Consider the following 16,374-nt stretch of genomic DNA (forward strand, 5'->3'; position numbering starts at 1 on the left):
CCCCGTCGTTCTTGCTCTTTCTCTCCCCACGAAGTGCTTGGAGAATGGAGCATTATTTTGATTCCCTCGATCGTGAGTCAGGCCCATAAACCTGCCCGCGAGAAGTGGCTGTCGTCCGCCGCATATGTCACGTGGCTTACATCCGGCTCCAGCTCTACCTTCTCCCTTTGCGCGAAGACGGTGTTTTCCAACTCGCTCGAGTTCATTTGCATCGCGATCTGGGCAACGCCAGTCGGAGCGAACAACTCTCGAATTCGTTAAACTGACGTTTGGTCAATTTTTGTTATAAATAGTAGACGTGGCGTAATCATAATTCTATAGAATTATTAATATTATTAGCTTGCTTTGTGTGTTTAGGGAACACCACTGGGAATTACGAAAGCCTGAGTACAGCCTCCTCTACCTCCGCGTAATGTCATCACACTGGAGTGCAGTGCTGTACTCGTTACCGAAAAAAAAAAAAAAAGTAACGAAATAGCTTTACTCGTTAGCTTCATCAAACGTAACGAACGTTACTTTTGCATTACTTGGGATTCCGGTATTATTTGGAAGCAATAGGCAGAGGATACGAACAATTAAACTTCTACAGGGTGATTTCCTTTTGTTTTATATTTGTTTAACATATTTTACAATATATATATTTTATAATTTTGACTGCATAGACTATTGCTCTTCTTTTTTTCTTTTTTTTTTTCTTTCGCGGATAATCCACTGATATCCATGCGCGACCATTGGCTATGAAATAAGCGTTATGTGTGAATAAAACGGTTTCAGCAAAGACGGCAGCGTGCGTTGGCAGATTGTCTCCTGTTCGGAACGAATCTTGAGAATCTATTCAGTACGGCCTTATTACCTCTGTTTCACGGGCAGTTCAAACGCCTTCAGAGGGAACTCCTTTAAAGTATCAGCGACCCAGCACACGCCGATGTGCACGCTCAGTCTAAATCGCGAGCTGATTTGCCGATTTTCGACTCGAGTTGTCGTTCTGAAGACCTTTTAAATACCCGTAAAACAGGGGTGGTAGACTTGTGCCACGACGAATTTATGAGTGTTAAGAAATTTATTGGAACCCCCGTCAGGAAACGGAAAATTACTTAAAAGGACTGAATAAGTAGGTTTGTTCTTAGGGTTGCGCCAAATGCGGCGTAAATGCATTTTGTTTGTCCCTCGGAAGCAAATGGTGGCGCAGCAGTGAAGTGAGCGGCTCTTGAAAGCAAACGGCGTCGGAGCACTCACTCGTGGCGTTAACTGAACGCGAGAGAAGATATTAATCAAAATTAACGAGTAACGTAACGCGATGGACGGTACCGTAAAATAATACCGAAAACACGTTACTCCATTTAAAGATCTAACGAGTACGTTAGTGCGTTACTGAAAACACACACGCGTTAAGCCGGAGTGCGACAAGCTGATGAACTCTGACCCTGAGGCGTCCTGAGACCGGCATTCCGAAGTGGCCCGGAGCTTCAAGAACGCGCCGTCGCTCACGTTGCGAATTCGCTAGCGCTGCCTCGACCGTCTACGGCGCCTATTTTTCTTCCTGAATGTGCCACTCCGACGTGCAGCTGCGCGAACGGTGCGTCGTGATTCGGCTGTGCGGGAAGGCGGCAGCTGCATGGTGCTCGGGTCAGGCACCTCTCAGGGGAAGCCAGCGTTCGGCGCGGTCTCCGGCGCTCCTTTTTCAGGCACGACAGGCTTCCAGTTTAGCCCCCCCCCCCCTCCGCCCCCCCCCCGCCCCCCCCCCCCCCCCCCCGCGTGTGAACCGAACTTGTGACTTGTGGGAAGGTGGCGTTGCATGCTGCGCGCACACACAACCAACGCACAACACGGAGGGCCTCGCGGAGCCGGAGCACTGAGTCAACGTGGGATCATGTTGAACGACTACGCGCATTAGTGGTGAGAGGATGGATGGCACTATCATTTGCTGTGGTTTAATCACTACGGGTTCACGTTAGCCAGATCTACCGTCGCAAAAACTTTTTTTTCCTTTTTTCTCTTTTTTTTTTTTTCGGGCACGCGCGCTCGTCGTCAGGTGTTCATTTGTTTCGAATCTCTATACTTCCACTTAGTCCTCGGTTGTGCGTGTCGTATCAAAAAGACGGTTATATGAGAAGTAAATGGGGATTGAATACGGAAATAATTTGGTGCAACATGGCGCCTTCAGGCCCCTTGCTGCTGTGGAAGGAGGTTCCGCAGCAAAGAGCTCGCGTTTCTGCAATAGCCGACTTGGAGGAACACTGGGCGTGACTCTTTATGTTCTTGCTTCGTGACCGGCTCTTCGGCGTTGCTATGGGCCGATGCCGCAGTCTGATTGGTTGCGGAGCGATCGTAAGATGCTCTTCTTAAGCTCTCAGTGACAGACGCCTTTCCACGCTTCTGGCCCAGACGAAATGTGCCAAGTCACCGGGTCGGGCACGCACTCTCTGCTTACGATAGTTCGCGGAAGAGAGCTGAGGCTGTATTGCGAGATCCTTCACTTCTGGCGAAGCTGGTTCTTGCGTACGCCTAGTGTGAACAAAGAGCGCTTGTTTCCAGACAGCGCCTCCTAAAAAAGTAAACTTTGCGGTGTGGATTCATTAAGTGAACCGTTGATGCCGTGATGAGTGAGTTTTCCCTGCATGCCTTGGCGTTTGATGTCTTCGCTGTAGAGGAGCATCTGGCCAGTGAACCCCGGAAAATCTGTGGGGTGCACCGAGTGAATTTCGCGCATGAATGCACACCTGTGTACAGTCCCCGCCCATATCGGAACCGGCAGGATGACTTGCGGCGCAAGCTTTTGCTCCGCGTGCAGCCGCTACCTCGCAACGAATTCCCGCCCGTTGGCTAAAACGATCGCTCGCTTGTCCGAGCGGGCGAGACGCTGGCAGCAACGCCACAACGGCGGAGACCAGTTAATTCTTTGGAAATTAGAAAGAGAGAGAGAGAGAGTGCTGGTTTGGAAGCAGCGAGGTGAACCAGCGCTGTGCCGGCTTGCTAAGCCGTGACTTTGGGAATTGGGTTCTAACATCCTCCTATATACTTGTAAATATAACGAAGTAGGCGAGATAACGAAGTAGGCGAGAAACATAATATATATATATATATATATATAAGGGGTCGTGCTCTTATTTGCCTCTGAACATTGTACCTCATCAAAATGTAATAAAATGCTGAATCTGCCCATTTTTGTTAGAATCTTCTTGCCGTGGAGTGGAAGATGGCGCTGCGTCACGCTTACAAATAACACTCATCTCGCTTGAATCGCGGGGACTACTCGCCTGCACGATCGTCATCAGCTCCCCTTCTAGCCCACCGTACCGCCGCCCCCTGGCCTCGCTTATTTGTACAAAAGCAGGCAGTATTTGACACGAGGCACTCGAGGCGCTGCTTCTGCGCTCGAAGCCTTCGCTCGCACACACGCCACTGTTGGCGGAAGAAAGCGGGCGACGGCGCTAATGACTTCGCGGCAGCGCCGATGTGTTCGAACGTTTGTCTTCGATTCGAAATCGATACGGGGCTGCCTTGCGTGTGTCGACATGCACGTGTGCCGGCGCACGTTATTTTTGTCCTGCGCAGATTTGGGCTTCTGATTCCTCCTTAAAGGGATGGTGAACCGTAATTTGGATTTCAAAAAAACAATGCTGGAGATGTAGGCGGGACGCTGCAATGCCTACAACACTACTAGTAAGGCGATATCTCAAATGGACGGCCGTATTTTTGGAAAAAGAAGTCGAGATTGAACCAGGCCGACGAGGCGCGTGATTGTGGAGATACCTAGTTTCCTCCTCTCTTCGCTTCGCTCCCTCAAGGCCGCGAGGCGGTGAAGACGCGAGGCCGTTCCCTCTCCTTCTCGGAGAAACATGACGTCAACATTCCTGCCAAATGCGCCTTTTTTTTTTAATACGGTCATCTGTTCGAGACATCGCAGTATGAGTGATGTTTTGGTGTTTGTAGCACCCCGCTGCACGCTTTTGCCGCGTGTTTTGGGGAATCCAGATTTCGGTTCAGCATCCTTTTAAGCCCGTATTGTGAGCGTGGTCGCCTTGGCTGTCTGACCTCGGTGGGCTCTTGACTGCTAGTTGGGGGTTTTGGGGCGTCGTTTGTAACAGAAAACGAGTGCACAACGAAGGCGGTCGGGCGTTTTTTTATTAGTTCTCCTCGTCGGTTTCCCGTACGCGAACTTCCTTAAGAATGCGCTCGTGAATACCGATTTCTCAACTTCTTATGTTGTGCGTAACTTACCAAGTTCTTAGATAGCCTTAGAATGATTCGTGAATCTAGCCTCGGGTGTGGGCACTGGGCGTGCGCCGTGCCGTCGGCGGCGTCACCCCTAAGGCTGCGCACAGCACACGTAGACCATAGGAAGTATTGCATAAGCATGTCTTAGTCATAATTAAGCATATATATATATAGGTATATGTAGTTAATCGTAATGAGAGATTTGCTAGGCGGCGCAGCGGGAATCGAACGCGGACTTTGCGATCTGCAGCCCCACGCCTTTGCACAGCACCACGAGAAGGAGGCGAACGGAAGTGCCAGCAGCTGGCCTAACAATGGTTGTTTTTTTTCGTAGATAGCTTTTGCCGTCCCACAACGCTCTCCGCAACCCACTAAGATACCCGGAACTCTACAGCCGAGGCCATAGGGAGTTTTCGTAGACCGCGTTTCCCTCTCCGCTAAACCCTCCGCAACGAAGCTGCTACTGCGCCTGCGCGCCCATGGCCTTGACTGGAGAGTTCCGGGTATCGTTGCGGAGAGCGTTGCGGGACGGCGGCGACCGTGAGAATAGGGAGTTGTAGCAGATCGTTTTTCTCCCCCGCTACGTTATCCCCGAAGAAAACGCCGCAGCTGCGCATGCTCGCCGCCAGCCTTCTCTGCATAGTTCAAGGTCTTGTGGCGGATTACAGAGCGCTATCCGGGGGCTTAGCGGGCTGCGGGAACGGTCTACTACAATTCCCTTATGACTCAGGGTCGTTTGCTACCGCTCCCCAATGACGAAGCCCACGTGACCTCACGATGTCGCGAGCCCTGTCTCTGAGACGTGTTTGCGTTTGCTTCGTTCTGTCGTGAACCCCAGTCTTGGGTAAAGCCACCATGTTTAACCTTCCACCAGTTTACTTGCACACTCGTTTCTTCGTTCGCTAAAATTGTCTCGATAATTTGATACACCCAGAGAGCAGATCTGCGTCGTGCGTACGACGCACGGAAAATCAAAGCTCCCCGTAACCTAGCGTATCGATTCAAATCACAACATACGTGTACAGAACGACACATTGTCCCTTATCGGAATGATCGAGACCTCTTTTTCGTCGTCCGAGAGCGGTCTTCATGCCTCTGCGTCACTATCACCTCGGTGTCATTATGAAGGCACCGCGATAACAGCACTCCACGAACGCCACCTAGCGCTAAGGCCGCAGCGCTCCGACGTCACCAACGTCACGCTAAGGGGTTATCAGACAGTTCCCGGGCAGCGGCGCCGAGGAGCGTTTTTTTTTTTTTCATTGCGCTATTGTTACAGTCTGTAAAATAAATGATAAAATACGTTCCAAATATGCATTTTAAATGCCATAATTTGTATGATTTAGTGTTTCTATAACAATAACATAGCTCTCCCCCTCAGCGAAGGGGGCGTCGCCATAGTGGTAGATAATGTATTACTTTTTTTTAATTATAGAAACACTACAATTGTTTTTATTATAGAACCACAAAATTAGTTGTATTGCAAAAATGTGCAAACGCAAGCACTGTGCGTTTGCATTTGCGTTGCGTGGTTTACACTGCACGTGTAGGGAGCCCATAGAGGTTTTATAATGTAGGCTAGAGATTCACCTAACGCTAGTGCGACTTCCGGGATGCAAATTGCAACAGGGAGCAACTAGAGTAACTGTATAGGCTCTGCTAGCTCCGCAAGCGGAGCATATACAGTTACTCTTGGAGCAACCAGCCTACTTCTGCGGTGCTCCTGTGCATTCCTATGGGAAAACGCGCGTGCACTTTGTCTTCGCGGGAGGATAACAGGAATCACCTGTGTTACTTGGGTCGTAGCGAAGAGTAGGTAACTTTATTAACATTATAAAGGTGTAATTGTTTTAGTTGCAGTATTTTTTTTGTCATCAGTGTGTAAAAACAAGCGATGATTCTAAGCAAATTAACAATCCAAAGAAATATAGAGCGTGTTCAAGGTTCTCGAGCATTCCGATGACGCTTATATATTGCTATTATTACGGCTTGCGAATAGCTGAGTCAACAGCGTGCTTGACTCCCACGCCGCTGGCTGGGGTTTGATCCCCGCCAGGGCTTGTCTTTTTTATCTTTCTTTTGTTTGCATGACTGGAATGTTCCAGATGAGTAGAGAATCTTGTTGTTCTTTCGAGCTCGGAAACTTCTAGATACTCACGCGCTTACAAAAGGAGCTTCGCATAGCTGCTTGAGTCAGTCGTCTTTCCGTCGCATTCAAAGACCCGGACTTTGTTAATTTAGGTTTCTCGGCGCAAGTTCGCTGCATTAAACATTCATTTCTAGTTCTATTAATCAAGTTTGTTTTTATTCGCTACAATGTGCCAGTTCTGTCACTATATAAAAACGACCGCGTCGTGCATCTTTACAATCGAGCGGTGTTTCTTTTATTTATCGGGCACCTGTGCTCTGGCTTCTAACTATTTTTAAAGATTTCAAGCGTGCGGGTGATGTTTTGAACGCAGAACAATCATCCTCGTTCATATGCATGAGCAGAGAGAATAAAACCACCTATTTATAGCTTGCAAGGCGGACTATATTACTTGGCCTTCACTTTATGTTGATCGTCTATATGCACAGGGAGTTACTGATACAGTGTTACTAGTTCTTGCCGTCTTTCTTGGTTTTCCAGACGTCCTTCGTTCGTTTGGCACGCAGATCCCCCATACAGAAAAGCGCCGATGCCGTGTTCGCGCAAACCGTGTCCGACAGTGCACACAAATGCATATATGTAGCTGTTTTAGCAGTCTGTTTAATGCAATGAATTTGCAAGTAAAACATTGTAACCGACCAATATTTTCATTTACATGATAGAAAAATGTTCCGCGCTATATTTATACTGCGTTTCACGATACCTTGGCGAACTGTGGAGGTTACGGCTCCCGCCACCCAATGAGAGCATCGGAGCGAGGCACGTGGCACTTACGTCACGGGAGCATTCGTGTCATGCGCCGAATGCGAGGCCCGGAGGAACCGGCTGTCGCCTGCTGGCCGTCTGCTGCGTCGTCTGCTGCGAATCCAACCAACTTCGGATTTTCATTCACCGGCGCAACATTGCCGTCCGCTAGAGTACTAAGCTCTTCGGGAACAGTTCGTGAGAGAAACATATGCTTAATTTACCCGTGAATCTGTGGCGGATGCTAACACCAGGGCCAGTGCAATGTTTTGAGCGGAATCGGTGGATTACACGGCTGCAATCGTTCAAACATAGTTCAAAAGCCATGTTGTGCTCGGAAAAGGGTTGATCCGTATGAAGTATCGTCGAAAAGTAACTTGTCTTCGTCTTTCTTCCATGTCGTGTAGTGTGGCGGTCAGAAGAGTCTTACCGCAACACTACTGAACTAAAAAGAATTACTACTTTTTGTCGCGGACGGCGCTGTTGCTCTGGCGGTATAGGCCTCGGTGGCTCCTCGACCATGGAGTGTTGTCAGGTGCCTTGCTCCGACTAGGGTGCCTTCATGTGCGCTTTGCATAGAGTGATGCCAACTGCCTGTTTCCCTTTCCCACACCCTCTTCCACCGCCATTTTGTTTCTCATTGTTTCCCCGTGCGCCGGAAAGTGGCTTTTGTGTCCATCGGTCCTCACATCCGGGGTGGGGGTGGGGGATGCTAATTCTCCCTCCGTGGGCTCCACAACGCTGCTCCGAACTTGTGAGATAAGGTGCTTGTTTCCGGGAGGTTTATAAGCCCCACGAATTAACGCCGAGACCAAAATGGCTGCGGGTTTGTCGGCGAGTGCTATTACAAAGGGTGGCGTCACCCTAGCAAAGCGCACATAAAGGCTCCCTAGCTCCGACGCTCTTATTGGGTCGCGGGGGCCGCAGCCTCCACAGTTCGCCAGGTTATCGTGAAACGGAGTAGAGTATACGTACGAATTATTCGTGATATTTGCTCTTATAATCAAGCGCAGAGATAATATGCATTCACTTTTTTTTCCCCCATAGAAATGCATTACCCGAAGCCAAATTACAACTGGTTGCTGTGTGCTCCACTTTACAACAGCACACTATAGCACCAGCTGAAACCTCAAGCGTACATTCTAATAACTCTATGGCGGAGCCCAAACTGCGCCTTGAACTGGCGCATGGCGATGACGCGCATGCGCAGCGTGGAGCACGCAACGCAAACGCGGAGCACTCGCGTTTGAGTTGCTCCCTTGCTTTCCAGATCCTAAGTGAAGTTGCTGGGAGAAATTTCCTTGTCTGAAGCTGGCCTCAGGTTCACAATTGCGCGTCTGTGACACCGACGCCGCTAAGCTAACAGGGTGGTGGGGGAAGCTTCGCCCGCGCGAACGTCCCCCCACCATATATCGTCAGTGCTTCACGTTGATGTCACGTGACCCGCTATTCTTTTGAACCGCTCGCACAACAAACACTGTTTGCGGGCAGCCGTTGCCGACTGTTCGTTGACGTGAAAGTGCACGCTCTGTTGCAGTTCGTAGCCGGTCTCGCCGTCTCGTCTCTGCGCCTGGGAACGTCCCGACCTTGACGATTTGCCCATTATATCAAAGACAGTCTAGATGCGACGGAGCGCGGCATTATGGGTCGCGCACGGCCGTGAATCCCTTGTGGTGGTAATATTTGCGCCTTGACGCATACACTTGGCGCCGCTTGATTGTCACACCTTCGAGTGCAGTGTGCGTGCGGCTGTGAAATGAGTCACATCTTCTTTCGGTACAATGAATAAACCGGTGTATTGAACACCGGAGGTGACAAGAAGGTTGTTGTTCGGCCGAGACTGTTCCCAAAGCCTTTCTTGGCGTCCGCTTGAACGGAAGAGTCTGACCGCTTGAGCTCTCTCTGGTGTCGGCCATCTTGAAGCCGGGACAAAAACGATTCCCGGTCCCTTGCCATGTCCCACAGATGAGCTGCGGCGACAGCCGAGGCGCTGCACAGTACCACTGTACACTAACCATGACGTCACATGACTACGGAAAATTTTTCCGCTACATTTAGCGGATACATTTTCAATGACGTCGCTTCGCGTGACACTGTGACATCATGCCACCACCTACACGACACACACCCTACGTGCGGGATCCGCTGCGAAACCTCGGCAATGATGACGACTGTCGACGTAAAAGAAAACTGAACTGTCTATGCAAGACATTGACGCGGGAGGTCTGTACGGCGGATGAATTACGACTACAAGCTGTGTGCACCAGGAACCTGGCCATTAATGTTTCCTCCCTTTCTAATATATATATATATTTCTAGGGCGCCCCGTGTATGCCGCGTAATTTTTGTTTCAAAATCTTCCACAAAAACGTCAAGAAAAAAAAAAAAAAAAAAGAGATTGCAGCGCGCGCAACAATTGCTAAAAAGGACACATGGACGGCGGAATCGTCCGATCCGACAGTCCGAACGCCGCTCCGAATCGCCGCACGCGACAATTTGAGACACACGCTTCCGACCTTGCATGCGACACGAAGATCCGTTCGGCTCCGCCCAGAAGATGCAAGCACTCCAGCGGAGGTCCGCGTTCATAGATCTCTGGTCCCAGATTGACGGTTTAGCTCGCACGAGCGAAATTCTCGCTCGTTCTCGCTAGCGCGTGCATGTTTTGTCAGGGCCATCTTTTTCGAATGGGTCAGCGGGATCCACGCGTCCGGCTTCTCGTCGCCCGTCCCGTTTTCTTATTCGTCCCGCCAGACCCAGTACGTCATCATTACGTTCGCGCTAGCTGTGCTGTCATTGGCTGGACGCATCCGACAATACGACCGCCTTGCGAAACTGTCTGGCGCGTTGGACGCACGTCGGATCGCCGATCCGACGTCTGAAGCGACCAAATTTTTCGGATCAGGCAGTCGTATTGCCGGATCGGACGTCGGATCGGATGGATTTTTCGCGCATGTGTCTCGCGCTGTACTGAGAACCCGACAGAGTGTGTCGACGTGAGGAACGCGTCGTACTACTCGAGCGATTGTTTATTGAGCCTTCGCTATCACGTGGTTTTCAAATATGTGCCACCATTTGTGGTGGCGGCCGTATGGGGTTCGAGTTAGTTTTTCAACCAAATTTACGTTTCAGGGATACATAATGCATTGCTCGTCGAGACACCGAGGTCTCCATGAGCTTCGGGACAAGACGCATTAATAATAATAATAATAATAATGGTTGCTGTTACTTCGTTTCACCTGTTTCACCTTAAGTCCAGTCGCTACGAGCTGATGGAAGCAATTAAACAGCGTCAAAGAGGCACCATCATGTTGTTTGTCATGTGTTTGTACGTGTTTTATCATTGCGGAACCAATCATAAACGGAAAAGGCCTGGTGACTTGCGCTCTTGGCGCTGCCTGATTTGTCCCATTACCGATAGCGTCGGCTGCGTCTGCACTCAAACGAAGTGTATACTAGTATTGGATAAGTTCGCGCGTTAACAGCATTTAAAAAAAAAAAAAAAAAAAAAATCCCTCCCGTCTACTTTTCCACAGAGCATTCGGAAATCCGAGATATGACGCATCAGCGTCTTGACGTCTCAGACGCTACACGTCATGCTGAGTGTCACATTGCGGTCTTGTCTTTTGGGATTCGACCCTCTGGGCGCTCTGTGTGAACGTAGACGCGCCGGCAAGTGTTTTATCGCTCGTCATTTCGAGTGTCGAAAACGTTTTCACACTCGTGTGTTCCGCGTGCTCGCACGGTCCACAGATTCCAGATATCGCGTTGCCCCCCCCCCCCCCCCCCCCCCCTTCCCGCATTTCCGGTTCTTGATTGCTTCAGCCCGCGCCCGGACATGCAGGCGCAAGGTGCACCGCGAGCGGAATGCCGGGGCGTATTCCCCGTGGCCTGATTGGATCCATCGGCTCCGTGAGGTCTTCCCTGATTCTCCCGAAGCACGCGACGACGGGACCCCCCCGGAAAGCCCTCGCGGTCGAGTCGATAGATAGACACCGGTAGATATACGCCTCGTCCAAAAAGCAAAAACAAGTCGCTCGAAGCTTGATTACCATACTGCTTCATTATTTATTCGCGCCGTTTTTTTTTTTTTTTTTACTGTGTGCATTTTTTTATTTACTCTTACATCTCTATGGGGACGACGCTTGTACATTTTGGTTGAAATGCCTGGACGGCATCGTTGTTAATTGAGAATAGAGGCAAATAGTGACGTTGAGGCTACGCACCAATCTGTGGCTCATCCCTTCGAATCGGGCGGTGCCGTAGTGTGTGAGACCATATGCGCAGCGAAAGTTCGGCTGCTCCTTGCGCAGGGGTTGCGGGGACGTCAGAACGCCGTGTTCTGATTGGCTCCGATTGGAAGGATAGTGGGTAGACCTCAATGCTAGCTGCCTTGAGGTCTACCCACTATCCTTCGATCAGAGCCGATCAGAACTCGGTGCTTTGACGTCAGTGCGACCCCTGCGCAAAGAGCAGACGAACTTTCGCTCCGCAAATTTCGTCTGCTCCTTGCGCACCTCGTGCGTTTTACTCCCCAAATGCACCCACGTGCGTTTTACTCCCCAAATGCACCCACGTGCGTTTTACTCCCCAAATGCACCCACACGCGTTTGTTTTTTCCCCCGACCTCAGCCAATGATGGCGCGAACTTAGCTGTCTCCTCATCGCGCGTTCCCTCCGCCTTCTGGATGTTGCCTCTTCATTGGCGTGTCCCTCTTTGTGTTCCGATACGCCAAGGTCGCATTTTCATTTTAGAACACTTGCTCGCCGTATACACCTTTCCATCGCTTATCGCCCAGCCGAAAAATGCCGAGTCACTAGGCTGTGCAGGCGTACGCAGCATTCCGCGGAAGAGAGCTACAGCGCTTGCTCAGAACGCGTCGCACAGCCCCAAAGACATGGCAGCTCGTGAAAATAGCCCGTGTCTTCGACTTTCAGGCAATGTTGTACCGCTGCGAAAAAAAAAAAAAAAGTGTAACGATATATGTTACTCGTTACATCAACATGAAAGAAACGCTTACCGATAAAAAGTAACTCACGTTACTTTTCATTTATGAATTAAAGCGTTTTACTCTTTCGACGTTACAGGTGCGCCACATAATGTGCAGGCAGAAACTTAACAAAATTACCTTATCTTTTTAACGGTTCCACCTGAATGCTCACGAGAAGAAAAGCGAAGAAAAACGCAAAAGTTCATATAAAAAAACTTGAAGCGCAATATTTTCAGGTCTAAACGAAACCGTAACGAGTAACGCAATTACGTTACACGTTACTCTAAACAAGTAACGTAAGTACGTACGTTAAATATGCTATTGTATTGAGAACAAAAAGTAACATACGTTACAAAGTGCCGCGTTACCGGTGAGGTCGTTCGTTACTTGTAGCTATAGACCTTTCCAAAAATCGCCTTCTGTCCTCTACCAGCTTTGTCTGCTGGGCTGTGGAAGGCATTCTGAGCTTGCGCAGTAATTCCACGAGATACGAGACGCCACTGACTCAGCATTTCTTGCCATGGTGATAAGCGCTGGAAAAGTCGATAGTCCCTCAACAGTGAGCCGTAAACAAGTTTGGCTTTTGCGTTACAACTTGCTTCGGTACCAGCACCAAAAATCGCTCCTTATGTTCGACCCTATAGCTAACGTCAATTTGAAAATACGCTATTCTACCTCTACTAGAGCGAGAGTCGTAAATATTAACGTTATTATTCTGACTCGAAGAGAAAGAACGGAGAAAGCCGAGGGGGGTATACGCTGCTCTTGATTACTTTTCCAACTTTTGTGAGCAAGACCCTCCTGCTAACTTTCGGGCAGACTAATCGGCCAATCAGAACGCGCGTATCATTGCGATCTACTTAATGAGCCTCCCGTATCATGGTAGTGACCAGACGGCTTTGGGCCAACACATCCATCGTGCCATTACATCCGTCGAGCAGATAAGTCCAATTTCGTGCCATTACATCCATTGTGCCCGTACATCCATAGAACCAGCACATCCATCATGCCATTACATCCATTTTTTGTCAGTTAATCCAACGTGCCATTACATCCATCATGCCGTTACATCCATCGTGCCATGACATCCAGCGCGCCATCACATCCATCGAGCCACTTCATCCAAAAGCGTGTCATTGCATCTATCGTGCCGTTACATCCATCGTGTCATCACATCCATCTTTTCATAACATCCAACGAGCAGCTTCTTCTAAAAACGTGCCTTTACATCCATCAATCACTCAGGTTTATTTCTTTAACTATGCTGTATAATACTGTATTTCACAATATTTTGAAGAGTTATGCGCTAAATTGAATGTACTAAAGCGAGTGAAAGGACCCTCTGTGCGGCATGCACTTTCTGCGGCCCTCGGCGTCTCCAAAGTCGAACATGCATCGTCGGCTCGATTTTCGTTGTTTTCACAGTGATCACACTTTAGTTGCTGCTTTTTTCACCCTCAAGTATAAATAAATATAAACTTTATTATATTATTAGGACGGTACACAGAATTAACCTTTTATTTTGCTTTGAAAAAAAAAATCTGAATGTGTTAAAGAATTTAAGTGTGGTACACTAATGTTCTGAGGCTTACCGTTTGTTATGTCCCTGTGGCTCCCGAACCAATGCGGAGAGCAAGTTCGTCTGCTTCTTGCGCAGGGGTCGCGGTGACGTGATAAAGACGCCGAGCTTTGATTGGCTCTGAATGAACGATAGTGGATAGACCCTGCCTTCAGCTCTAACCAGTATCGTTCAATCAGAGCTCCATTCAGAGCTCGGCATCTCTATGACGTCACCGCGACCCCTGCGCAAGAAGCAGACGAACTTGCGCTCTCCATAAGAATGCGAATAACGCAAAAAGCCCCATGGCGGCCATCTTGGCTTCTATGGATGCGGTAGCACGATGGATGTAATGGCACGCTAGGCGTCGTAACATAGGATGAGCAATTACATCCATCGAGCAACAACATTTAACGAGCAACTACATTCAACGAGCAACTACATCCATCGAGCAGCTACATCCATACACGTGTCAACACATCCAACGAGCTAGTATATCCACCGTGCCATTACATCCATCGATGGATGTAATGGCTCGGTGGATGTACTGGCTCGATGGATGTGTTAACACGTAATCTGACCAGACCCGGTAGTGATTGTTCCGGGAACTGGGCTCAGTGCCAGAGCCCGGGCATGTGGAACGTCATTGTCGCAGCGCAAGTAGCATTTGCGCGCGCGATAATGTTATCTCTCCTCTTCATTCCCTATGGCCCTTTCGTAGATCGCAGTGATCGGCTCTAAGCACGCGATCTGCGGAAAGAATAGACACGCGGTTCCGTAACCAGTGCGCGAAGTATTGGAGCGTAGACGAAGCCTTATCAGTGTTATTCTGTGCTGCAGCGATGTGTCAGAAAGCTAACTCTGGGCAGTGTTGTTGGCGTTACCGAAAAAAAGCAACAAAATACATTACTCGTTACTTGCAAATAAAAGTAACGCGTTACGGTCCTGCGCGTTACCGTTACCGATAAGAAATAACGGACGTTACGTTTGCGTTACTTTTTTTAATTATGAATAAACACGTTTTACTTTTTGTCGTTACAGGCAGACTTGTGCCCGTTACTTCAAAAATGTAATGCAATGCAATTACAAATTACCGTGCCTCAAATGTAATGGATAATCGTTACAAATTACTTTAGCTGAAAAGTAACGGATTTCTTTACTCGTTACGTTACAAATTACTTTCACGTTACTTTTCCCGTACACTTATCAAGAAAACAATAGAAACAAACTTGACGTTTTCACAAATGTTTTTCAGTACTACTTTCCATTTCTCATACTCGGGAGAAGAAGAAAAAAACACGATGGAAGGCGATGGGAAGAGGCAGAGCCTACTGGGCGTTGTCTTCTTGATCTTTGTTTTTCGCATATTTGTAGAGGCCTTGCACATTCTTCTAGTGGTTCTTGTGACTGGTCATGCAAAAAATCGTGTTTTCTTTTCGGTTATTCTCCTCCTCACGATGTTTTTAATGCGCAAGCATTAGCTGGTCCCATGGAGCGAGCCGACGTCATCAGCTTTGAAGCCGCGCCAAACGGCACCTTAAATCCTTTCTCCAGGTGGAGCCGGCTCCCAGCTATGATATCACGCGAAAAGCCTAGCCAAACGGCACCTATTATAGTTTCCCCGATCCCAAAGGAGAGGAGTAAAGCTGATGGATTTCGGTTTCGGTCCCATTGGCTGGCGCGCGTCGACGAGGCTCCCATTGGACGAGGCTCCCATTGGACGAGGCTCCCATTTATAGTTTCCCCGATCCCAGTTTCAACGACAGCCACCCCATGGCGCTGCGTGTCCATCAGCTCGCCGGTAACAAAAAACGCCCAAGGTCAGAGCGGCGAGGAGGGGGCGCGCTCTGCCGTCCACGCAAATACGCTGCAGACGAAATAAGGGAACGGAAGAATGACGTGCTTGCTTTCGCATTCACAACTCATAAGAAGTGCTTAGGTATACCTCGAGCCTTTTTTTTTTTAACTTGCTATGCTAGTTTTATGCTGCTTAATTGCCTGCTCATATTGCTCCATTTTCTGTATTGTTCATATTTTTAAAAAGTAACGAGTATTTGATGTAATCCGTTACCAATAATTGTAATGACGTTACATTACAAATTACGGCCGCAGAAAAGTAATGTAACAATAAAAAAATTACTTGAAAAAGTAACGGATCGCTTCCCAAGTCTGGCTTACATGCATAAGCGCCATATTTCAAGAACCATATGTCCACGCAGAAACTGAACATAATTACTTAACATTTTTTTTTGCGGTTCTACCTAAATACTAAAAAAAAAAAACGCAAAAGAAAAAAAAAAGAAAAAAAGAGCGTAACTTTGGCGCCTAGAAACACGAAAAAAATTGAAGTGTAACTTTTTTTAAGTTTGGGGAAGCAAAAGTAACGCGTAACGTAACTCCGTTACACGTTACTCGAAATAGGTAACTTAAGTATGTTACCCATTACTGTTCTGCAAATGTAACAAGTATTTTACACGTTACCGAAAAAAAGTAACGCTGTTACATGTAACGCGTTACCGCTTGCACACTGACTATCTGGGTGAGAAGGGCGTGAAAAGGACCGGATGGGCAATTTTTTTTTTCGCGTTTTAAATTGTTGGGAGAACTCTTAAAATATATCTGTGCGTCTGCTTTCCTGAATTCTCGTTCGTGAGTTACTGAAATGTGTGGAGGAAAATTGGCGAATGACAGAGCAAAAAAAAAAAAATCGACTT

The 16,374-nt window shown here is 48.4% G+C and overlaps 1 protein-coding gene across 8 annotated transcripts in view; it reads left to right on the top strand.

The window, feature by feature from the left end:
* The window catches only part of LOC8033729 (rho-related BTB domain-containing protein 1), a 179,503-nt gene that overhangs the window by 122,017 nt on the left and 41,112 nt on the right, over nt 1–16,374 (top strand). The gene's annotated exons all lie outside the window — the stretch shown is intronic.

Source organism: Ixodes scapularis, unplaced genomic scaffold (genome assembly GCF_016920785.2).
Source record: "Ixodes scapularis isolate PalLabHiFi unplaced genomic scaffold, ASM1692078v2 PGA_scaffold9__187_contigs__length_104089568, whole genome shotgun sequence".
Classification (NCBI taxonomy): domain Eukaryota; kingdom Metazoa; phylum Arthropoda; class Arachnida; order Ixodida; family Ixodidae; genus Ixodes; species Ixodes scapularis.